This window comes from Pseudonaja textilis, chromosome 9 (assembly GCF_049901715.1).
Source record: "Pseudonaja textilis isolate UNSWEBS1 chromosome 9, rPseTex1.2, whole genome shotgun sequence".
Classification (NCBI taxonomy): Eukaryota; Metazoa; Chordata; class Lepidosauria; order Squamata; family Elapidae; genus Pseudonaja; species Pseudonaja textilis.
In genome coordinates, this window is record NC_141998.1 from 19,513,465 (window position 1) to 19,539,833 (window position 26,369).

The 26,369-nt window shown below is 40.6% G+C and overlaps 1 long non-coding RNA gene across 1 annotated transcript; it reads left to right on the forward strand.

The window, feature by feature from the left end:
• The first annotated feature begins 632 nt into the window (after positions 1 to 632).
• LOC148125057 (uncharacterized) lies at positions 633 to 26,109 on the forward strand. The gene is made up of 3 exons (XR_015744680.1): positions 633 to 743; positions 14,679 to 14,838; positions 25,918 to 26,109. It is a non-coding gene; the product is annotated as an uncharacterized LOC148125057 (long non-coding RNA).
• The last annotated feature ends 260 nt before the right edge of the window (positions 26,110 to 26,369 follow it).

A 26,369-nucleotide genomic window follows, 5' to 3' on the forward strand; every position in this document is an offset into this window, starting at 1 on the left:
CTTTTCTTCTCTTTTCATCCCGGCTTTCATTTCTTCAGCCTCGATGTTCTGCAGCCTTCTCAGGCAAAGGCTATTTCTGCTCCAGTTTCTGAGGTTATCCAGTCCAAAAATGCATTGTTCAAAACCAGAGATTTACCAGGAATAGCACTGAAGACATTTTGTAAACAGATGTGACTCAGTTGTGTGTAGTTTTGGAAACTAAAACACTTTCGGTCTTCCTGTGAAACAAGGAGATAATGATTTGGCTTGTAAGAAAGACCACTTTGGCAGGTCTTGCTAAGCAGGTTAATTGACCCCAAGCAGCCATTTCCTGTGATTTCAACATCTTTCGTGCCACCCTGACTGGTATAATTATGCATATAAGTAGAAGGATGTGTTATTAATAACTTCTTGCTTCTATGTTTATGCTAATTATTTTTCCCCATCTTAGTTGACATTTCAAGAGAGACAAGTTATTTGATGGATCATCTGGGACAGTCACCCTAAGCTGAATCCAGTTCATTGGCCATTTATAACAGAAGCCAAGAGCCAGTAGTTTTCGGGGCAAAGACCTTGGTTATGTCAACAGTAAGCAACTATTTGGCTTTACAAGCGCAGACATGAAGCAAAGACTCATTGGCACGAGTGTAAGAGGAAAACAAACCTTTATATTAGCTGAATGCAATCAATTGTTCCTAACAGCTTGCTTCTGGCTTCCAATCAGATCTCCCGTTCAGCCATACCAGGCCATGGGTCTGAAACAGGTAGGTTAAATCTGAGCCTAGCAGCTAAATTAAACTGTGGGAACTCAGGAGATTATGATTTAGTGCTGAACCCTGGACTCAGGATCTACATTGTGGTAGAGAAATTTATCTGCCAAAGGTTTCATTGCAACAAGCTTCTAGGGACTTCCATTTATTATACTTTCCAAATTTCATCCTTAGACATATATCATTATACTGGTGGTATTCTACCGGTTCTGCCCGGTTCTGCCGAGCTGGTAGCGGTGATGAGCAGCGGAGACTCAACCGGTTCTCTCCAATGCTCTGGGCTGGGCCCACCTGCCCACCTGGACTCCAATACTAACCTTTGTTCTGCTTTTGAAGCGCAGCTGCTTTGCATGGAATAGCAATTGCTGTGTGGCAGCTGCTGAAGCGTCAGGGAGAGTACAGGATTGTAGGAGATGACTCAAAATGCCTCTGCTCATGCGCAAAGCGAGCCCACCAAGCCACACCTACCAAACCGATGGTAAAAATATTTGAAACACACCACTGTATCATTAAAAACCTGCATTGAGAAGTGTTGAGCTGCAGGGTTTAGTGACCATAAAGCGGACCATAGTCCAGATAACAGATTTCCTGTTGTTTGGCCAGCATCTTAAAAGAAGAAAAGATGGTCTGCATAGCAACTAATCAGAGACTGATTGACTGATTCCTGTCTTTGTAGCCAGTTGTTCTGATAGATCCTTTTGCAAGTCATTGAGACAATTGGAGGTTTATCTCCAAGAGCCGTGGTGGTACAGTGGTTAGAATGCAGTACTGCAGGCTACTTCTGCTGATTGCCGGCTGCCTGCAATTTGGCAGTTCGAATCTCAGCAGACTCAAGGTTGACTCAGCCTTCCATCCTTCCGAGGTGGGTAAAATGAGGACGCAGATTGTTGGGGGAAATATGCTGACTCTGTAAACCACTTAGAGAGGACTTAAGTAGTGTATAAGTCTAAGTGCTATTGCTAAGTGCTATCTGTTCCCTCAACAGCTTTCAGAAAGAGTGCTAATGATCAGATAACTGCAAGGAATATAAATTCCTCCACCTTCCACCATCCAGTCAGACATGAAGAAGCTTCTTGAATAAGAAATAAAACATCTTCAAGTCCAGTTGCCTTTTGAAAAAGTGCCTTTGGAACAACCATGACCTGGGTGACTTAGAATCTTCATAGACATTTGGGCTCATTTCCAATGGTGCAGGTTGATGAGGGCTGGTCTCTAGTTGGGTCTTAATTTGAGCCTGATTCTACACTTCCATGGAAAATTTAGAAAGAGTTAAGCAAAGTCTTACCAAGAACAGGGCACAAATTTCTGTAATCGCTCATTGGTTCATAGTCACAGATTATTTATTTGCAGCAGTAGTTCAGGGTAAAATATACACTGGTTGAATAAACTGCCCAGGGTACCAAGATTGCTTTGGATTATACTCTTACTGATGAGACAAACAGGCAAAAATCTTATGATGGCTGAAAACCAGCATATCCTGATGTCCCAGATCCTGCCAAGAATGTTGTGTCTAGCTGTCTTCAAAAAACACAATTCTTCATGTTCTCTGGGTCATTACTTTGTAATCTCTCAAGACTAATCAACCTTCTGCAAATGCAATCTGTTTATCCTTGTTCTGCTCTTTCATTGAAAGGTCAAAATAACCCATTGTTTTGTTCCAATCTTCTAACAGTCCATGATTAAGGGCCCTTACTTGTTTGGTCATATTTTGGCTTCCCTCGGTTTATTTTACTCTCTGGAACAGCCATAGACTCTATCAACAAATGAAGCAAAGGCAGAGCTAGGTGGCTCTCAAACATTTGGGATTAGAAGTAGTAAAATCATATCTGCTTAGCCCGATGTTGCTATTGGCAGACTTTGGAAGTCAAATCTCTACAACCCAAGGGTGAAGAACTCAGAAGAACTACAAATCTGAGTAGCTCCAGCCAGCATAGACAACAGTGAAAGAGGCCAAGGAGTGTTTTCAATGTGTGGGAATATATAGTCCTCTACATTAACTTTGCAACACAAGTTTATGGATTCCTGAAATGTTGAGAGGAAATGAGAAATAACGGCATCCAGTTTTGATCACAACACTATAAAATAGATGCTGAGACTATAAAATGTGCAGAGAAAAGCACCCACCCCACTAACCTGATTTCCAGCTCCGTTCTCCTGTGTAGGACAAAAGAAGAACCAGCCAATCAGCTGGGACCCAGGAGGCAGAGAATAGATGGGGCGGGGTCAGTCAGAGGTGGTATTTACTGGTTCTCTGAACTGCTCAAAATTTCTGCTACTGGTTCTCCAAAACTGGTCAGAACCTGCCTGAATACCACTTCTGATCAAAAGTAACCATCAAAACAAATGCAGAATATTCTTCTTTATAAAAGTCTGAAAAAAGCTTTTACTTGGCTGGTAAAACTTTCTAGGAAGATCTACAAAACCCCCAAATGCCACCGATACTTGTTTAAGGTGACCTGCTGATGGTTTCCAAGTGATGCCAAGATTTCAAATAAACCAATGAAATTTCTCAGTAGTCCTGGTCAGTGCATATGTATACCCATATGTGTTTTGACTGGATAGGCACAGTTCATTACCTGATGAAATGTGCTATTGGGACAAGAGAGAAGACTTGCAACTTGCAGTAGTGGCAACTATCTATAGCTTGGGTGAACGTTAGCATTTTCAGCAGAGTTTAGGGGTGTCAGTGTTCTGCTTATAAGGGCTTTGGGTGGTCAATAGAATAGAATAGAATAGAATAGAATAGAATAGAATAGAATAGAATAGAATAGAATAGAATTCGTTATTGGCCAAGTGTGATTGGACACACAAGGAATTATTCTTGGTGCAAATGCTCTCAGTGTACATAAAAGAAAAGATACATTCGTCAAGAGTCAAGAATCATAAGGTACAACACTCAACGATAGTCATAGGGTACAATAAGCAACCAAATCATACTAGGAAACAGTCAATAAAAATCATAAGGATACAAGCAACAAAGTTATGATTATGTAGTCATAAGTGGGACGGGATGGGTGATAAGGAGTGATGAGAAGATTAATGGTAATAGTTGTACAGACTTTGTAAATAGTTGGACAACATTGAGGGAATTATTTTTTTTAGCAGAGTGATGGTGTTAGGATGTCTAGTTGTTCTGGTGTGCAGTACTCTCTATAGCATCGTTTTGAGGGTAGGAGTTGAAACAGTTCATGTCCAGGATGTGTAAATATTTTCACAGCCCTCTTTTTGACTCATGCAGTATACAGGTCCTCAATGGAAGGCAGGTTGGTAATAATTGTTTTTTTTTTCCTACAGTTCTAATTACTTATGACTGGTCAGGTCTGGGTGTGTCAAATGAGGGTCCTGTGATGGGTCAAGTGTGAGTCATGAGTGGGTGTCTTGTGATGGGAAGGTTACATCAGGTGAGGGTCATTGGGAGGTGAAGGGTTGGCTGGGGAGACTTGCGTGGGTTGGTTGAGGGTCAGTGCTGTCTCTGGTTAGCTGTGCAGTTGATTTGGATTCTGAGAGGCTAGTTGTAGGCTAGTTGTAGGTCAGTGTGTCTGTTGATGGAATTGTCTGTGGAGTGAAGAGAGAAGATTTTCCCAAGGCCAACACAAGCCTTGGCATTCTGGGAGGTAGAGGCAATACAACTCTTAATGATGGACAATTGTGAGGGTGTCACAAGAATATCTGATTTAGTTACTTGTCCAGCTGTTACAAGCAGGTGACTCTGGGCAGCATACCCCAAAGATAAAACAATCAATTCATGCTTAAAACAATTACGATCATATTATTGTTTTAAAAAATCACAAAGCTGAAAATAAGAGGTCACAGGTGATGTCATAATAATGGACCCATCTCACTAGTTTATTCCCAGGTATTCATTGAATTTAAGTTCTGCATAACTGTTGTTTTTTTTTTTTAAAAAAGGAAAGTGCCATAGCCAGAGAAGGAAACTTGACTCAAGCTAACCACCAAGATACTGAATATTTTCACTCCCATTTTCATTCATTAACCAATCCTCCTCCTTAATTCCACTGGAATGTTTAAGCAATCGTTCATCATGTGATTCTTGGACAATGCTTGACAGGGGAAATGTTTCTTTTAGAAGTGTGCTCATATTTTAAAGGATGATCTTCTACTCTGGGTGTCTTGGCTCTCAACAATATTTAAATGGTATTTTGCAGGGGAGGGGAGATGTTATTTTTGTTCTTTTTTCAAAAATAAAATATGGTGGCATGTGAGAGCTGGAGGTTAGAAATTCTGGCAAATGTATCAAAAAGGCGCACAAGCTCATTAAAAAAAAAAAAAAACCACACGTGCTTGTCTGTTCCCTGTTCATCACAGGGCAGTTGAGAACAAGCAGACGACCAAAATTTTGAACGTGACCCTAGGCAAGAAGATCAGAAAACAGATTTTCCTTCTTCCTCTTGCTTCTCCTTATAGAGCCCGTACAGCAAATAAAAATGCAAAAGGCTGCAGTTGGACTTCAAGGTCTTTTTCCTATAGCTTGCATCTGCACTTCTGTGCCAACTGGATAAAAGGAGTAGAGGAAACCAGGCAGCTGTAGAAGATTATATGTCTTAATTAGGAAAATCATCCTGCAGTTTTGGCGTGGGTGGATGTGGTGGGCTTCAATTTTTAGTTATATTTGATCTAATTAACCAACTTTAAAAGGGAATACTCATGGCTGTTACAGTCAGGTCAGTTTGGGTGCAAAAATCATTTAATTGTGAATGGGCCATTAGCTTTTTCAACATTGTTGAAAAAAGGCAAGAAAGGAATACCAGATGAGAAGCCACGGGGACAAATTCTCTGTTTGCAAAACTAGAGACCTTAGCAATGAATACCATATCCATAATGATTGATGCCCTAGTTACCTCTTCCAACATTTTATGTTGGCATTTGTTGAGATATATTTAGCAATATTGTTTTACATGACAGATTAACAGAATTGAAAGGGACCTTGTAGGTCATCTAGTCCAACCCCCTGCCCAAGCAGGACCATTTCTGACAAATGGCATTCCAAGCTCTTACTGAAAGCCTCCAGTGATGAAGCTCCCACAACTTCCAAAGGCAAGCTGTTCCATTGGTTGATTGTTCTCACTGTCAGAACATTTCTCCTTACTTCTAGGTTGATTCTCTTGTTGATCAGCTTCCGTCCATTATTCCTTGTCTGGCCTTTGGGTGCCTTGGAAAATAGGTTGACTCCCTCCTATCTATAGCAGCCCCTCAAATATTGGAAGCTGCTATCCTGTCTCCCTTGGTCCTTCTTTTCACTAGACTAGCTGTGCCCAGTTCCTGCAACCGTTCATTGTATGTTTTAGTCTCCAGTCCCCTAATCAACCTGGCTGCTCTTCTCTGCACTCTTTCTAGAGTCTTAACATTTTTTTTAGAGTATGGTGGCCAAAACTGGATGCAGTACTCTAGGTGTGATCTTGCTAAGGCTTTATAGAGTGGTATTAGCACCTCCCTTGATCTCGATTGTATCCCTCTGTTAATGCAACTTAGGACTGCATTGGCTTTTTTGGCTGCTGCCGCACACTGCTGGCTCATATTTAACTGGTTGTCCACTAAGACTCCAAGATCCCTCAATAGGTGTTTATTGGTGAAAAGAGGAGTAATTGTCCTATCTAAATCTGAAGAAGTTTAATGGCTTTCAACCCTACAACTTTTTCCAATTCTCACTTTTTTTTTCCTTTCTAGCATTTTCCTGAAAATGTAGGATTTGCTTTTTTTCCAATCAATTGAGTGTTAATCCATTGCTTATGACAGTAATAGAATGACCAGCTCGACTAGGCCAAAGTCACCCAGGTTGGCCTTCATGCCTACAGTGGATCTAGAAACCACAGTCTCCTGATCATTGACCCTAAATTTCCCAAGCCTGCTTTTATGCTCGAGGTGAAACTAGAACTCACTTTTTTTCTGGTTTCTAGCCTAATGCCTTAACTCAGGGGGTCTCCAAGCTTGGCAACTTTTGTACTTGTGGATTTCAACTTCCAAAATTCCTCAGCCAGCCATGCTGTCTGGGGAATTCTGGGAATTAAAGTTTACAAGTCATAAAGTTGCCAACTTTGGAGACCCATGACTTTACTGCTAGACCCAACTGGCTCTCAAACTTTCTATAATTCTTATAATCAGGGGTGGGATTCTACCAGATCAGACCGGTTCGGGTGAACCAGATATTAAATTTGCATCTGGCTCGCTGAACTGGTATTTGAACTGACTGGCTGTCCCCCCCCACCCCCCCACCCTTCCCCGGAGTCTCCACGTGGCCCATTTTCAATGGAGATAAGTGCATGGTCTGTGCAGAGGCTCTGGGAGGGGGAAAAACGGGCCTTCCGGAAGTTTTTTTTTTTTTAATGGTTTGTCAATTGCTTTCAAGATAATAGGTATAAGTAAAAACAAAGTTATGAATACATGGATACATATAAGAAAAATAAAAGAAACAATAGGACAGGGATGGTGCGCTTATGCACCCCCCTACAGACATCTTAGGAAAGGGGTGAGGTCAATAGTAGACAGTCTAAGGTTAACGTTTTTGAGGTTTGGGAAAGAAACTACAGAGTCAGGTAGAGTATTCCAGACATTGACCACTCTGTTGCTGAAGTTGTATTTCCTGCAATCAAGTTTGGTGCAATTAACCTTGAGTTTCTATCTATTGTTTCTTCTTGTGTTGTTATGGTTGAAGCTGAAATATTCATTGACAGGTAGGACATTGCAATGTATGATTTTATATACTATACTTAGATCGGACCAAAGGCGGCGTAGTTCTAGGTTGTCTAGGTCTAGAATTTCAAGTCTGGTGGCATAAGGTATTCTGCAATGAGTAGAGGAGCGGAGAACTCTTCTTGTGAAATATTTCTGGACTTTCTCAACTGTGTTAATATCAGATACATAGTGTGGGTTCAAGACTGATGAGCTGTATTCAAGTATTGGTCTAGCAAATGTTTTGTATGCTCCAGTTAGTAGTGTAACCAGAGAAAAAGCTACGTAAGATTAGGTTAACAACTCTTAATGCCTTTTTGGCTATGTAGTTACAGTGGGCTCTAGCACTTAGAACATTTGAGATGAGTACTCCAAGGTCCTTGACAGAGTTTGGATCATCAACAAGGTCTTGACTATTCAGCCTGTATTTTATTTTCTGATTTTTTTTTTTGCCAATATGTAAGACAGAGCCTTTGTTTGTTGAGATTTGAAGATGCCATTTGTTTGATCACTCTGATACATAGTCGAGGTCTTTTTGAAGGGTAGCAGTATTGTCTGTGGTGTTGAATATCTTTACATCATCAGCGAAGAGGACACAGTTGCTTTTAATATGATCACAGGGGTCATTTATGTAGAGTATGAAGAGAGTTGGTCCTAGTCCGGAAATAGGGGGAGGCCATTTTTGCCATCCCAGAGACCCTCTGGATCCTTGGGAAGGCAAAAAACAGCCCTCCCGGAAGTTTGGGTAGGCCACGCCCACTATGGCCACACCTATCCAGCAACTGAGCAACGAACGAGTTGCTGGGATTTATGAATTCCACCCCTGCTTATAATGTATATTAGATTGCTTGGATCTCATACTGTAGGGAATGCTTGTAAAATCTGAATATTTTTAGGAATTCAATGCTGACATAAATAGTCAGGAAGCCTACTTAAAAAGAGAGATTCCTTTCATAATTCCAAATAAGGTATCGACATTGATCGCAAAATAAACACTTTTGCTAATGTTGATTTTCCAACCAGATGCAATTGTTCTTTTTTTTTTTTCCGGCATGTTTTCACATAACTCCAGCTTTGCAATTGTCTGGTGTTTTTTTTTATGAGGAATGGATTTGTGTATTGTTTAGGTTAATCTTTCTTCCTGGAGCGTCTTCAGGGCTGAGGGTGGGAAACTTTCCACTGCTTCTGAATTGTTGATTGCTTATTGGATCCTAGTTTATAATTACAATGGCTGTTGATTAAAAAGTAACATTGCCTCAGAAGGAATCTAGTCTCTTGTTAAGACACACTCAGCAATTGGGAAGAAGAAAAAATAGAATTGTGAACTGAGAGCTAAGTTCTCTAGCTTGACCTTGAAAGTGCCATATGCAGGCAATAAATATATTATTATTATTTGACACAAAAAAATGATAGTTGTACACAGCAAATGAGATAACTATGCTGGGTTTCGTGTCACAAATCACTAGTTGAACACTTCCTAAGCGTTTAGGACTGCGTGATGTATTGGCGAATTATGCAAGCAGATCCCAGTAAGGTGGCCTTCTGCAGCTGACCAATGGTGATTTTGTCAGTGCCAATTATTTTTAAGTGCTTGCCTAGGTCTTTAGGCACAGCACCCAGTGTGCCCAGTACCACTGGAACCACCTGCACTGGTTTATGCCAGAGTCTCTGCAGTTCAATTCTCAAGTCCTGATATCTGGTGATTTTTTCAAGTTGTTTTTCATTGATTCTGCTGTCATCAGGTATAGCAATGTCAATGATATAATAATAATAATAATAATAATAATAATAATAATAATAATAATAATAATAATAATAATAATATAAAACAAACTGCTTAAAGGCAATCCCAAAGGAGCCTTTTCATCTCCACACCCATTTGAGGGCACAGCTAAACCTCCAAGTGGCCTCAACGACTATGAGAAAGATGCTAATGACCAGATGACTGCAAGGAATATAAACTCCTCCATTCCCCATTATTCAATCAGAACTGAAAAAACTTCTTGGATGAGTAGTGAAAAGTCTTCAAGGAAAACCAACAAAAATCCAGTTGCCTTTTGAAAAAGCATATTTAGGACAACCATGACCGGGATAACTGAGAATAGAGACATTTAAAGACAATGTTTAAGGTTAAAGTGTGATACAATCCTGAAGATTTATGAATTGTGTGAGATAAAGTTATTTTTCCCTCTTGATTTGAACTCAGTTTAACAATTTGTAACCAGTCTTTGGAGTTCACCCATCACCCCAGTTCGCCTACATACAGATTTCTGTTTGAATCACACAAAACAAAATCGGGTCTCCTTTAGTCTTCTTATATTTTTGTAGCTAATAGGTATTAAATTGTTCCTAATTCATGGCTTCATCCTGCAAACCTGGCATGTTTTTCTGGGTAATTATATCAGTTGAATTTAGACTTAGACTGATTAATTTAATTGTCATTTTAAATGTACACTAATTGGCATACATTAAAATTAAATTTCATTGCATACAGCTCCTGAAGTGTCACCACCTCCAATATATACTACATAAACATGACAATAAATAAATAAATGAATAAATAAATAAATAAATATCCACATACCCACATATATTATATGACACAGAGAAACAGCCCAGTAGTTCAGATGTATAAACGTACATAGCGAGAAAAATGAATCTTGCAAGTTTATCAAATGGATGGCGTAGGGAACAAAGGTGTTACAGAAACTGGTAGTCCTGCTAGAAATACTTTGAAACCTCCTCCCACAGGGGAGCAACAGAAAGGAAGACAGTAACCAAATAGGTAGTGGAAACCAAAACGAGAAAGTGATTATCTTACAGACATTATGAACTTTCGTGTTGCGAATTTTGGGCAAGATAAATCAGACTATCCACAACTCAACCCCTCACAGCTTCAACCTCAAACTGTCTACCATGGACCTCACTCCATTTTTAAGATGTCCTTAAAGGGGGCATGCATAAGTGCACCAATGTGCCTACTGTCCCTGTCCCATTGTCCCCATTTATCTGTATTTACTTCCTTTGTTCCTGTTTATGTTCATACTTATAGTAGTTATCTTGTACATATTTGACAAACGAACAAAGAAATAAAACTTCAACCTAGAAGGTCCTGGAAGGAATTAGTTGGGTAGAGTCATGGTCCAGATAGTGGAAGAATGTTCTCCTATGAGTCCATGATTTAGATTTGGATCTTTGGGATGACACCTAGCAAATTCCAGTCTTTTGCTCATTCATTGTGGATAGGGACATTTGGAAAACTCTTTGGTTAACATACAGCCATGCTGGTCTTTCTTTCTGGAATTTTACTTGATGAATATTCATCTATGGCAGCTGTATGGCTAAAGATTGCTGGTAGAGGTCCCTCACTCATCACAGCTCAGAATCAAAATATTTCCAGCTCAAGTTTATACACAGAGAGGTCCAAGGATTTCCTTTTAAAGTGCCCCCCTTCGTTTTTGGGTCTAATCAAATCCCCTTCAACCCGAGGAAGGGTGGGAGGTGTTTCTGTTTCAGTCTCAAGACACTTTTCTTTTCAAGGGTCCCTTCAAAGTGAATACGTCCTTCATGCTTTTTGATAACACCTCCACACGTCATAGGTTGCTTTGGGGCAATTCCAAAGGTCTAGTTTTGGGTTGTTGGCAGTGCCCTGGCTTCCAAAGTTGCCTTTTGAAGCAAGGTAGGGAATGCTTAATCACTGGATCCAACCCTCTTTTCCACGAGAAGATCAGAAGATGGCTCTGCCCCAAAATGTTCACTTGAGCAAAAGTAAATAAACTGGAACTCAAATGAGACCCTCTGAAAGCTGTTTCCCGTCATCAACCACTTTGCTTTTTTACTAATGATCATTGCAGAACTCAAACTTTCAGGTCAGTGAACTTTTCAAGGCTCCTGAAACCGGTTTCTCCAAAGGTCTTGAGGAGTTGCCACCATCTCGTTGACTTCTTCGTTCTGGTATCGGGATTGAGCCAATGACTGAAGGGGTTAGATTAGATTAACAGAGTTGGAAGGTACCTTGTAGGTCATCTAGTTCACCCCTCTGCCCAAGCAGGAGACCCTACACCATTTCTGATGGGTGGCAGTCCAGTCTCTTCTTGAAAGCCTCCAATGATGAAGCTCCCAAAACTTCCAAAGGCAACTTCTGTTCCATTGGTTGATTGTTCTCACTATCAGAAAATCTCTCCTTATTTCCAGGTTGAATCTCTCCTTGCTCAGTTGCCATCCATTATTCCTTGTCTGGCCTTCAGGTGCTTTGGAAAATAGCTTGACCTCCTAGTCTCTGTAGCAGCCCCTAAATATTGGAACACTGCTATCATGCCTCCCCTGGTACTTCTCTTCACTAGACTAGCCAGGCCCAATTCCTGCAACTATTCATTGTATGTTTCAGCCTCCAATCCCCTAATCATCCTGGTTGTTCTTCTCTGCACTCTTTCTAGAGGCTCAACATCTTTATTATAGTGTGGTGAACAAACCTGGATGCAGTACTCTAGGTGTGGTCTTACTAAGGCTTTATAGAGTGGTATTACTACCTCACTTGATCTTAATTGTATCCTTCTGTTAATGAAACTTAGGATTGCATTGGCTTTTTTGACTGCCGCTTCACACTGTTGGCTCATATTTAATTGGTTGTCCACTAAGACTCCAAGCTCCCCTCTCACAGTTATTGCTAAAGCTTGGTTTCACCCAGTCTATATGTGTACATTTGGTTTTTCTTGCCTAAGTATAGGATTGAATTTTGAATTTCATTTTGCTAGATAGGGTCCAGTGTTCAAATCTGTCAAGATCCCTCTGGATCTTGAGCCTATCTCCTAGGGTGTTGGCTGTTCCTGCCAGCTGAGCAGTAGTTTCCCTTCTATTAGGAGGAAGATCAATTAGGCACTTGGATTGCAATTTCCCAACTGTAATTCATCTTAAGTAACAATGTAGATTTTTTTCAGATTTAGATTTAGGTGTAGAAATGCATGCAGTTTGCATGATTATTCCTCACACATTAAATAAGTGGAAGAAACAAAATTAAGGCAATATCCAAGCTTTCTAAGCAGTTGCTTAGATTGGCCATTTCTACTTATTTTTCACATTTGTATATTTTATGTGTTTATTTATTCAATTCCCATACCCCCACCCCCCAATCTCACCCAAGTGAGTCTAGGTGCTTTACAAGAAAATAAAGCCATATAAATGATATCAGTAAATTATTCTCTATTCTTTCCAATAAAAGTCAAGTCAGGTGATGTTATGGCATTCTTCACCATAACAACACTCCCATATTTAATGCCTTTGTTTACAAAATAACTGCACGATGACCACGAATATGGCTTTGTTTTCTGCTTCCAATAATTATTTTCCCCTGATATGGTGCTTTTCTCAGATTACATCAGGAGAAGCAAGAGAAAATATTGTGAAAAGCTGTTTCTATTTTTATTTGCGTGTACAATGGCTTTTGATTGCTTATTGGCATGACAAATGAACTCCCATCATCTATACTTTAACCCATAATGCAGCCCTAAATTTGGCAGATGTTTGAGCACACATCAGGCTGAGGTTTAGGTCAAAAATCCCCTTTTTCATGGGAATGAAAGAGGGTGCAGCAAACCTGCATTGTCAGCCAGTCTTTCAGCATTGCATCTTCAAAAAATAATTAAGCCAGCCCCTTTGGGAAAATGTTAGATTATCTGCAGCAACAAAGGGCCACAAAAGGCCACCCGCATTCATTTGTTTTACTGTCACACTGGCTTTAAGCAAGCCTGGTGTTAGAGAAGGACCTTGCAAACAAGAACTCTGCAGGCGAAAGGGCTTTACACAGATGTTTTTTGCTTAAAGGAAGAGTGTCTGGAAGGTTAAAAATACACACGATTCGCAAAAGCAGGCATGCACAGTGGGCTGACTAGGAATGTATGGTATGGACAATGCCAGACAGTACCATTCTTGGACAGTAATCATCAACTGGAACTTGGAAATCACAGTGTGGGTCAGAGGAGACTGCTATGGTGTAGTTGGGGTTTGGCAAGGAAGGCTGGTGTTTAAGAAAGGCTGGTGAAACCTGTGGCTTGATCAGGCTCAGTGTCCACCTTATATCCCACAGTGTTCTATGTCCCATGGTGGTCAACCAGATGCTTTTGGAAAGATCTATCATGATTCAAGGCCCAACACTGATCTTTCTTTAAAAAAAAAAAAAAGTAAACACCTTGGGATCTAGATCTAGAAGGGCCACTAGAACATTCCAGAGCAGGAGACTAGATTTGCATTCTAGAAAACAGTCAGCCAATGGCAAACCACTTCTCTACTGTGTCCAAGTAAGTTACTCGGAAGTATCCATGTACTCATAAGTGTAGAGTTGTAATTGCAGGAATGTTCCAATCTCGGATGGCAAACGTCAGATAAAGAATGTTTCCAAGCAAATACAACTCAGGCAAACAAAGTCACTAATCTAAAGGATTAGAGAGAGGAAGTAAACATATATTAGATTTTAACTAGAGATAATTAATTGTATGGATTACTGCTAAATAGTAACGAAAGTTAAGCAGTAACCAAAGTTAACCAATGATGGAGGATAATTAAAAATGTGTATAAATGCAATAAATGCAATCCAATAAAGATCATCATGATTCAGTTGTTCATGATCAAACAACTCTACTGCCTTGTCATTACGACACATAAGCAATAGAGCTGGACTCAAGAGAGGCGATGTTTTAGTCTTTCTGGTCATTCAGGAAGTAGCAAATGTCCCTACTTGTTATTTGTTATTAAAAATTTTATACCATTCTTCTTCCAAGGTTGATGACAACTCCTTCGGTGAATTGGCCCAATGCCTGTTTACAGCCATCAAAACTGGTGTCCATTTGCACATAAGACGGCAGAAAATGTCACAGTCCAACTATGCACATTATATTCAGTCCTTCCTTTTACCAAACTTGAATCTTGAATAGGATTGCGCCTTGAGTCACAATGTGCCCTAGTGGTTAAGGCACCAGGCTAGAAACCAGGAGACTGTGGGTGCTGGTCTCACGTTAGTCATGAAAGCCAGCTGGGTAACCTTGGACCAGTCATTCTCTCTCATCCCAAATCACCTCACAATGTTTTTGTTGTGGGGAAAAACGAAAAGAGGAAAGAATACGTTCACTGCCTTGAGTTATCTGTAAAAATAACAAAGGTGGGATACAAACAAACACATAAATCTTTCAACCTTTTTTTTAAATAAAGTATTCTTATGATTTATCTTCCATTTTAATCTTTCTTTCTTAGATGCAGAGGTGGGCTGCTGGGGGGATTCACAGGGATTCGGAATATCCTCTAGCTAAGATTCTGCACAGTTCGGAGAACCTCCACATCACACTCCTGGCTAGCCCCTCCCCGCCCCTCCTGTCTTTCCCAGGAGTCCCCATATGGCCCGTTTTGGATGCAGGTAAGTGCAGGGCACGCACAGAGGCTTGGGGAGGGTGAAAAATGGGCATCCCGGAAGTTCGGGAAGGCTGGAAATGGGCCTGTTTCTGGCTTCCAGAGAGCCCGAAGAGACCATTTTCACCCTCCTGGAGGCTCAAGGAAAGCCTCTGGAGCCCGGGGAGGGGAAAAATGCCCCCCCCCACTGTGGTGCAGGAGGCTGACTAGGCCACACCTATCATGGCCACGCCCACCAGCAACTGGGCAGAGAACCCATTGCTAAAGTTTTTGAAGCCCAGCCCTGCTTAGGTGTATCTATTCCTATATTCATTGCCCATGATAAGAACTTTTAGGTGTTCACGCTTCAGGAGCCTGACGTTATAAAAAGGGTGGTTTCATTATTTGGCATTTAGGAACTTTTAACTTTAACTTTTAACTTTTAAATTTGAAAACAAGCATGTTAAACGTAGCTGAGAGTTTGTCCTTATTAGCGGAAGTCCCTTGTATGAGGAATGTTCTATAACGAATATGATTCGTCCAATTATTTGTTTAATTTTAGTTAATGGTTCATAATATTCTCTGCTATGCTTTCTTTATACGTTGCTCTCTTTTTGTTTTACAGATTGCGCTTTCAGTAAACTGCTTTATAAAATTCATATATTTCTTGCAATTTAGAGAGCGCCTCTCTTTCACTCTCACTTCCAGGGAAAGGAACATTTCCCAAAGTAAAAAATGCCAGGCCCAGATCAACTCACAAGGGGAAAAAAAACCCCACTTGTTAATTATAAGTAACGTTCTGCTGCTGCCCAAACCACATTCGACTCTCTGCACCCTAGACTAAACTGTGAACTTTGTCAGCATCACAAAAGCTGATTCATTACTTGTAACTCTCTGCCCACCTTAAAACTGGAGATAATAGCTCTCTTATGAAGTACAATCCCTCCCAAATCACATAATTGTCTTTTGACAGCTCACTTATTTGTTTACTTTTTAAAATGAAGCATAACCTCTCGTCCAAATTCTTGGTTCTGTTTGGATTTGCAGCCTGTTGATGTCTGGCTTTGAAAGGAAAATATGTTTGGGAGGGTGAGGCAGGAGGAAATACAGTTTATCAAAGACTCGCAAAAATCAGCTATATTTAAATTTCCAGAGGGGTGCATGGAATAACGTGCCTCCTGGAGTGGTGGGTACTCCACCAGGGGAGGTTTTCAAAAATAGACTGGCGGTTACCAGGATGGTATAAGATATCTTGGATATCTTGGAGGAAGAGTCTCTTTAGCTGCAACCTGCAGCTCTGGAGCCACATGCGGCTCTTTTGGCCCTCTGCTGTGGCTTCCTGTTGGCTGAGTCCACCACTGGCTGGCCCCTCCCCTCCCCTGCCTGTCATTCCTTGCCTGGCCTGAGAAGATAAAGGTGATGACAGGGGATGGAGACTCGCTCCATATTCCAGAGCAGGAGGTGACTGGGTGGGAGTGAGTGATGTTGAGTTGGCCACACCCACCCAGTCCCACCGGTTGTTAAATTATTGGCTCCTGGTATTTTCTTTTCTGAGAGAAATGGGTCCAAATGGCTCTTTGAGTTTTTAAGGTTGCGGACCCCTGCTTTAGCCCTGCGATTCTATGTTCTATTAGACCAGGGGTGTCAAACTCGATTTCACTAAGGGCCACATCAGGTGTTTGACCTCAGGATGGGTATGGCCAGAGTAGAAGTGGCTGGTTTGATGTCACTCATATCATGGGTGCCTATGGTGGCCCAGGCACCCTGCCAGTAAAAATGGGCTCCCAAGCTCCGTTTCTAGCTGCAATGGCCTCCTGCAACCCTCTGCCAGAGAAAATGGGGCTCAGGAGGGCAGCATGCGGCCCTCCCGAGCTCCATTTTTGCTGGCAGAGGCACTGCTGGCTGGTCCTTTGCTACTTCCAGGGTGGCCCCATGGGCCAGATCTAAGCACCCTGCAGGTCTTGACCTTTCTGTGTTAGATTAATACAGTGGAACATCGAGTTATGTACAATCTGTTCTAGACTATGGTCGCAAGCTGATTTGGTCGTGACCAGAAGCATGACCGTCTGCACATGCGCAGATCAAACAACTCCCCCCACAAAAAAAATTGTGCCAAGGGGGAAATCATCGCGGCAGAGAAAATCATTGTAGTGATTTTCAGGTTTGCTTGGTCATCACCCAAGATCTGTTCGCAACCAGAAGCAAAACTGTTCTGAAAATTTGGTTGCAAACAGAAGCGTTCACGACTCGAGGTTCCACTGTATTCCAAAGCACACAATCAAAATTTTTGGAGGAGCATGTGATCCTGACATTTCTGTTGGTGTCCTGTCAAACATCAAAGAAGCTTTCGGCAATTCCACTAGTAGTCAACAGTTTATGGCTATCTACTCTTTGCATATGATGTGATGAGTCAACAAAGATTACGAAGACTAAAAAGCAGGTATAACATTCAATTCACACTCCTCATTTCTAGACAGATGTGTCATCAAATATCTGACCATACATAGAAGTATAGGATACAACATATTCTTTTCAAAGCATATTCTTTTGTTCATTCTATAATCTTATGCTTATATATATTTCCTAAGAAAGTAAGTGAAATGTATTGTATAACAGAAAACCTGTCAGAGCACAGTATAAAAAGAAAACCTATATACCTAGTTCCATGTGGGTAATAAACTTTAGTAATAAAATACAATTTTATATAGCAGAGTTTCCCAACTGTGTGGTGTATATCCCCTAGAGAACTACAGGCGGAGTCCAAGGGAAAAAAACTTTTACTTATATTTTCACAATAAATCCACTTTCTCAAAGGTTCATTGTTTTCACTATGCATTTGTGTTCGTGTTGATGTTTGGATTTTAAGAGAGGAGTGAACATTAAATTTACTCTAAACGGAAAGCCAAAAAGTTTAAGAAACCCTGTTCTATGGCATAAGCAAAAGATTTACCTTTGCAGCAAGAAATTATGACATGATACCAGATCCCAGTGGTCTGAATTTTTTTAAAAAATATGTCATTAATATTGTTCAGCTTACTTTGATTATTTATGATCTCTGACTCAGTGGAAGTCTGCGCACGTTAGAGGAAACAAGCATTGTTCCACTATTGAGGGAGATCCTAAAGGTGCTTTTTCAAGAGGCAATAGGACTTTCTGCTTTTTCTTTGAAGACCTTTCTCTTCTCATCCAAGAAGCTTCTTCAGATCTGACTGGACAGTTCCAAGAAGCCTGCACACCCATTTGCACCAATCAGGTGATTCTGATGACACAAATAAACCTCGATGTGGCCTCAATGACTCTCTAAAACAGCGTCTTTAGCTCTTCGGCTATGCTTTTGAGCACAACCAAACCTCCCTTAGGACTGAAGGTTCTATTATTCAGTACAGACTCACGGCAAGCAAATTTGAGAGACTGAACTAGCCGATGGCAGATAGATAGATCATTGAATGATTCTGTGAGGAACTCAATCTGCCTACCTGCTTTGCCTGATTTGGGGTAAAAGTAGCTCTTTTTTATATAAAAAAATATCAATATTTACATGCACAGTGTGTTGTGAGTTATTTTTGTGTTGTGAGTTAATTTTGTGTTTGCTTGCTAGCAAATTTTATGTGACAGACTGAGCTAGCTGATGGCAGATAGATAGATCTCTGAATGAATCTGTGATTCTGTGAGCAACTAAATCTGCCTGCCTGCTTTGCCTGATTTTGGGTAAAAGTTGCTCTTTTTTAAATAAAAAATTCAATATTTATATAAATATTTATAATATTTATATCCAAGCCATGTCCAGCCAGTCACATGACCACCAAGCCACACCCACAAATTAGGCCATGCCCACTGAACCAGTTAGTGGTCCTTGGGATTTAAAATTATGAGTTTGGTGGTCCCTGAGGTCCAAAAGGTTGGTGACCCCTGCTCTAAAACAAGGTCCTTTAAACTTGGCAAGTTTAAAACTTGTGGACTTCAACTCCCAGAATTTCTGAGCTAACATGACTAGAGAAGGAATTCTGGGAGTTGAAGTCCACAAGTCTTAAAGCTGTCAAGTTTGAAGACCCCTGCTCTAAAAGAATGCAAATGACCAGTGTCTACAAGGAGTGTAAATCCTTCTATTCCCCACCATCCAGTCACAGCTGAATAAGCTTCTTGGAAGAGAAGCAAAATGTCTTCAAAAGAAAAACCAGAAAGTCCAGTTGCCTCTTGAAAAAGCATCTTTAGGACAACCATGACCTGGATGACTAAGAATCTTCATAGACATTTGAGCTAGGGAGATGGGCTGTTCAACGTGTGAAAAATCAATCAATCACTTGTTAATAGCCATACTAATACAATATATTGCTTAGCCTTAACTCCTAAGATTAAAGGGATGAATTTGCACAACATGCTTAACCAGGGCAGCTAAAGAGTTAATATTTGAATGCTTCCCAGCCCCACTCAAGATGGGCAAAATTCCTTCCCTTCATTAGATAAATGCTGTCTGTCTGAGGTGATGTCCTGTGGAAATTGTATGTGAACCCCAGAGTGTAAACTGTCTATCTCTGCTGTTTATAAGTTCTACATACAGTTGACTTTGCCCTCATACATAGATACAACAGAGGGAATATAGCAGAGTTAGCAGCTTTAACTTGATATAATCCTGAGTTCTTCATAAGGCAGAACTCCAAACACCATGCTTCATCCATCTCCCTCTGAATGTCCTATAGTTAGGCTGTATTTCTTGACGGAAGCCTTCTGAGAAACCCAGGTGCCTCAGCTTTGGCTAGTTGCAATAGAGCACACCCATAAACTGTGAACCAGCTCATCCAAACCAAACTGTAAAATATTGTTTAAGCAAAAACCATTGCAGGTCAGCTCAGTTCAAGATGAAGGTTTTGAAATGTAACGAGCTTTTTCTGTACAAAAGAAAGAGTCAACAGGGGAAACAGAAAAACTGCCTTCCATCTCTCTATGATAGGGAACTCCAAACATGGTAACTTTAAGACTTGTGGATTTCCACTCCCAGAATTCCCCAGCCAACCATGCTGGCTGGGGAATTCTGGGAGTGGAAGTCCACAAGTCTTAAAGTTGCTAAGTTTGAAGGCCCCTGCTCTATGAGAAGAAGAGACAGGAAGATGTAGGACAGACAAAAACGTGTTCATTTCAAGATGAATTCTGAATGATGCCACTGTTGAAGGTGCAATTAAAGAATACTAATTGAATTTTTGCGGTCTTAGGGAACTCTTTACCTGTCACATCAAAAGCTTATCCTCCAAGTTAGGTCTTGATGAAACAAGGACAAAACTCATCTTTGACGTGAATGCCCAGACAACTTAATTGGTGAGGGCTTACATGTTTTTTTTTAAAAAACACACCCTCTAATTAATGATGGATTTATGGTCTCAAAAGTCAGATGGCATTAGTTGTGTGCTTTAAAATGGGATGGGGGCAACAGTTCTAGTGAATATGCTTATGACCTCCATCTTCTTGTATCTTCTGAGCAGAGATGGTGCTAACAGTTCCTTAGGTATAAGTGGTGAGAGACAATAGCAATAGCACTTAGACTTATATACCACTTTATAGTGCTTTACAGCCCTCTCAAAGCGGTTTACACTGTCAGCTTCTCTCCCCTCCCCCGAAAAATCTGGGACCTCATTTTACACTCCTCGGAAGGATGGAAGGCTGAGTCAACCTTGAGCCTGGTGGGATTCGATCTGGCAAATTGCAGCAGGAGTAGCTTGCAGTACTGCATTCTAACCACTGCACCACTGAGGCATGATGTTTTATCTGGCATTCCCAGTTTGGTCTACTGGTTAAGGCACTGGTCTAGAATTCAAAAGACTGTGAGTTGAAGTCCCACCTTAGCCATGAAAGTTGGCTAGGTGACTTTGGGCCAGTCCCTCTCTTCTCAGCCCAACTCACCTCACAGGGACAATAGGAGGAGGAAGAAGGTGGGTGTGTTGGATATGTTCACTACCTTGAATTACTTGTAAAAATAATAAAGAGGGGAAATAAATAAATAACTTCTTCTGGAAGACTATCAATATAGATTTTGCTCTCTTAGGTCTCCAATGAAACATTGCTGCCTTATGGACACTGGGATTGTTTCCTGGGATTCTTGAGTTATCCTTGTTTTATTAGTTCTTGCTTCACTTGATTGTTTTCCTTTTGCTATGCTATCCCACTTTGATTGTATCTGCTTCGAAACCCCAACGAGCTGGCTTGATTTGGCAGCATACAAATGTAATAAAGGAAGGAACAAATAAATACATGAATGTTTAGCAACTCCATGTTCTAATGGCAACTTAATTGCACAAACAGCTGCAATTTTTGCACAACTGCCAGCAGATCAGTATCTGCCTCTAAGCGACAACGTCAATGTGATATTTTTCTCTCCCAAAGCTTGGGATTTAAGGACGTGGATTTCAAACTAAGTTGTAACAAAAGTGGCTTGATGACCTTCATCTAGCTGACAAGTCATTTGATATTTTCTGCTTTAAGTTCACTATTTAATATGTGTTGACCCAGCCAGCCTGTAGCACTGAGAATATTGTATTTTCAGTTTTAGAGAACTGGTCCTTCAGTGCCTGCACTTATGCAAACCAAAGAAAGTCTACTCTTGGCTCAGCGGTGGGATTCAATTTTTTTTTTTTTTACTACCGGTCCTGTGGGCGTGGCTTGGTGGGCACGGTAGGGGAAGGATACTGTAAAATCTCCAGTCAGAAGTGGTATTTGCCGGTTCTCTAAACTAATCAAAATTTCTGCTACTGGTTCTCCAGAACTGGTCAGAACCTGCTCAATACCACCTCTGGCTCAGCTTGCAGGCAAACTATTGACCATTCATCGTAAAGGACAGTTCTTTATTTCAAAAAGCTGTTCTTTAGATGTATTTATCTCTTATTTATCTTGTCGTTCAGGATTAAACTGTGGAGCCCTTGATACTCTCTGGGCTTGGTGGTTTTTTTTGCAAACATTTGGTTACCCTACTAGGTAACATCAGCAGCACTGATGATGTTACTTAGTTGGGCAATGAAACATCTATCCGGGTTCCAAGGAATGCACCCATTGAAATCAGAATTCCGAGGCAGATGGAGTCCTCAAAGAACAATTTATTTGGACACATCATATTGGCACAACTGGTGAAAACCAACTCTGAAAGTTTCTGCGCTTTTCACCTGATTAAAAGTGAAAGTTTCCCTCTTCCCCCAAGTCAAGGACAAATAGGCTGAAAAACAGCTTCTATCCCAGAGCAGTAACTACATTGAATTCTACTGTATAGTGCAATATTAATGCAATATCAGGGGTTTTCAATGTAATTGTATAGAATGTGAAGGATGTGTGTTTTTGTTTTTATTTATGTATAATGTACACTGAAGATGGCATTAAATTTCATTGTATGAAGTGCAATGACAATAAAGTAAACTAACTAACTCAGGGATCTGCAACCTTAAATACTCAAAGAGTCATTTGGACCCATTTTCCACAGAAAAGAAAACACCAGGAGCCACAAAACCTGGGTGGGCATGGCCAACTCAACATCACTCCCACCCAATCACATGACACCCCATCATGCTTACCAGGTTTGTGGCTCCCATTTTTTTCTGTGGGAAATGGGTTTTTCTCTCTCTCTCTCCCTCCCTCCCTCTCATTTCTGTTTTATTGTGTGTGTGTGTGTGTTTTACCTTCTCAGGCCAGGTGAGGAGTGACTGGGAGGGGAGGGTGAGGGGCGGAGCCAGCTAGTGGTAGGATCACCCAACCGGGAGCCATAGCAGAGAGCCGCATGCAGCTCCAGAGCCACAGGATGTGACACCTGAACTAACTAACTAATCAGTCACATTGTCCAATAGAAGTGCTGGCTGGTTGCTTGGTCACTTTGCTCCTTTTCACCCAGCCACCTGTTGGAATGACCTTGGTTCCCACAGAAAACCTTTTTGTTTTGACCGCAAAACCCCAGCTAACTATTCCCCCCTCCCTGTCACCTCTTCTGCCTTGTGGCAACCCTGAAGCCACAAAGATGGCATCAGCCAGGTCTGCTTCAGGATCGACAACATCTTCAAGAAAACAGCTAAATTCAGAGAGCCCCAGAGACTCCACAGATTTATTTATTTTCCAAAAACTCCCGCTTGTCTTTTGTTTTGGTCTTTCAACTTTTACCATGGAGATGCACAGCTAAGGTGCTCAATGTACATTTAATGCAGTGACATCGCAGAAAACCTTTTCCATATCTGTCTCACAGACCTTCATAGTTTTGATGCTTTTTAGAAACTTTTATTCAAACATGCATTTTTGTAAAGTTTTTCTTGGTTTAGCTCTTAAGCTTCATTTGCAAATCAAAGTTATAAACATAAACAACTACATTTTTAACCTTTTAAAACTTCTTTCAGATTTCCCCTCTTTTCAGGTACATCTTTTATTATTATTACTTTTTTCAAAAAATATGGTCACTGTATCTGTAGGAAGTGTAGGAGCACCCCCCCACCCTAGAAGAATGAAATATTTTAGGAAATATTAAAAAGGCAGGATAAAATATTACCCCTCAAGGAAAAATTAAAAAAAATATCTTAAGGGAGGCAGAAACTAGCTCCAGTTTCCCCTCCCTAAGCAGAAACTGAGGAGACCAGCTTTTACAAATGCAGATTTGGTAATCCATTCAAAAAGACAGAGTCAGACAGAAACTCCAGATAAGCAATAAACCAAAGGTTGGCAAGATTAGCTCAGACAAACACTAGGATTTGCATTTCCTCTTTTGCCTGTAGAACCAGCTATGACCTCTACATGACCCCCTTAGGAATCCAGAAAGTATAAAACCTCACCCACTCTAAACTCCATTTTGTCAATTGCCCAGAATCACATGTGGTTGGTGGTTCTGCTTCATCAATAAAAGGGAATCTTTCTTTCCAACCAGTCTCCAGCCTCCATTTTGTCTCCAGTGTCTTTCTCCTGGCTTGGAACTGAACCAGATGGATTTTCCTTCCAACATATCTACGCCTTGTCCTTGGGTGGATTTTGCTTCCATCCTCTGAGTAGTCAATACCCAGCTCAAACAATAGCCAATCATTATAACTCAGGGGGCCAATCCAAATCACTGCAAATCCCACATCTATCATTTTTAACCCTTCCATTTCCAAGGGCAAGCCTTTAAAAACACTATTCTTGTGGTGTCCTTGTAGACTTTAAAAATGGCAGCTCTGCATCTTAGGAGCACAGAAGTGCTTGCCTTTTCTTCCTTCCTTGTTCCTTTGTCTACCTAGGTGACACTACCCACAGCCTACAGTCACAGAATAAATAATGTATATATATATATAAAGGTCAAGTAGAACATTATGCAGCTGGTTGCCAGTTCTTGCTTCAGTTCCATGGGTGTATTTTGCTCTCATCCACCGTTTACACAGCAGAGCATGACGCCAAAGTGAACGGCTGCAGGATCTTGCCAGAAAATTCATATTTTCCACAGCCCTATAAATGGTTTCCTGCACCTGTTTGCACAGGTCTTCTGAGTGGTTCCTTGGTCAGCAGCAGCAACTGTGTCTTGAAGGTCCCCAGGGCCATTTTGAGGGGAGCTGGAGAAACCAAGCCAGAATCTTGCAATCCCAAACCCAGATCTTTTCAGGCTTGTAGAATTTGCAATCATTAGGTAGACTTTGCTCTAAGCACTTGGTTAACGTTCAACGCTTCTTGTGTTGTGATGAGAAATGATCTAATTACATGAAAGACATTTTGTCTCTCAGGACAATGCCATTTTTCCTGGCAGGCTGGGTAGATATTGCTTCCAAAAATACATTCCTTTTTTCTTTTTAGTTCTTTCTATTTTATTTTGCCAGTCCATTTTTGCAGAGCTATCCTCAGGGATGCAGGTCACTAGAGGTCCTATATTTAGTTTCAACTGATCTTCGTTGGCAGTTATTTCATACTGAGAAAGTCCAAGCAAAATGATTTTCCTGACTGATCGGTTCTTGCCTACATATTTATAATAAGCTCACATTGATTCATACATGTTGATTGCCTGTACACATGTTGGCCTACTGCTGTTCGTACTGAAGACTAGTAGATCCAGGTGTTGAGTGGGGGAATATAGCTAAAAAAGGAAAAGCCTCAGAAATTATATCACAGTATAGCGAGTGCACACCCAGCGAGTGCACACTAAGTATAATGTCTAATGGAAGCACTTTCTGTTCATCGGTTGCTGATAGCCTATTTATTGGTTGCTGATAGTCTGTTTACAGAATAACTCCATCTGTTAACAACCTTTTGAGATGCAACCGCTTCTCATTCCATTGATTTTCTCCACAAGAATCAAGAACAGAATCACAATTAACATGTCTCATATGAACAATAACAATTGCACCTTCCCAGAAAATGCAGAGGCCCATGTTTATCGAATATAAACTAGTTCCATTCTATACAACAGAATGCAAAACAGCCTGTGAAATGCTCTTTCCTAAGGATATTTCTTGAACAAACTCCCAAATGCAAAGCCCAGGGGAAGTGAGCAAAAATGGGGTTATTTAATGCAACCTTAAGCCAGTGACCCATGATTTTCTCATCAAAAATTGTGTGATTAGTCAATTAGGTATTTGTTAAAGCAAGCAGGAAACCACAGCCAAAATAAAAACACGGGAAATCTGTTACAAGACTGTCTCTCTGTTGTATAAATTGAAGTAGAGGTCCATCATTACTGTGGGCTGAGAACTGATTTCTATGAAACCATTCTGGTAAGGCAACGTCTTTTAAACAACATTTTTGTGAATCAATATCCACAATTGGAGACACTCTAGAACCCCTTGTATCTAGGGCTCCTAATGAGATAGGCGTCTTGGAAAAACACATATCTCAAGGCTCCTTTCTAGTCTGCTTATTGTTGTTACTATAGCTGTGGTAAGTATAGTGCATACAGTATATTAGTAGTTCTTTCCATTGTAAAAATCCCAGTGTGGTTTACAACAGTGTAAACACCAAATTACAAAATTAAAACAATCCGTTAAAAGGTCAAAGGAGAACTTCTTAGAAGAAGAAGGTTTAGCCAGAGACATAGCCAAGAAGTATGAATGTCAGAAGCTATATTATTACAGAAACTAGATAAGCAATTGCTCACATTTTTCTGCTATACAATTCATCCAGCATATCCTACTTTTGACAGGATTTTGGAACTTTGATGAATAACCTCACTTGGACAATCCAGGACAGAGACAATTCTTGGAAACCAAGGTGGAGCATCTGACCTTATAACCTATTCATCCTCTGGTTTTAGATTTTTGGATGAATCCAAGCTGAATAAATAGACACCGTATAGCATATAATCTAAAAATGCAAATAATCATTCTTCGGACTGTTTTGATGAAAGATTTTTCTGAAGGACAAGCTCAAGTGTGGCTTAGCAACATGACGCTTATATAATGCACATTACGAACTTGATCAGAACGTTGAATCCTCAAAATCCATTTACTGATTAAGCATACCATGAAGGCTTCCCCGTGCCAAATAAAAACCACATTGTTTTAAAAGAAGATGTTTGTTAGCCTTTATTTCCAGCCTTTGAGAGTCCATTTGAGAAGGACATAAAATTGTTTCTGTCTTCTATAAATCAGCGGA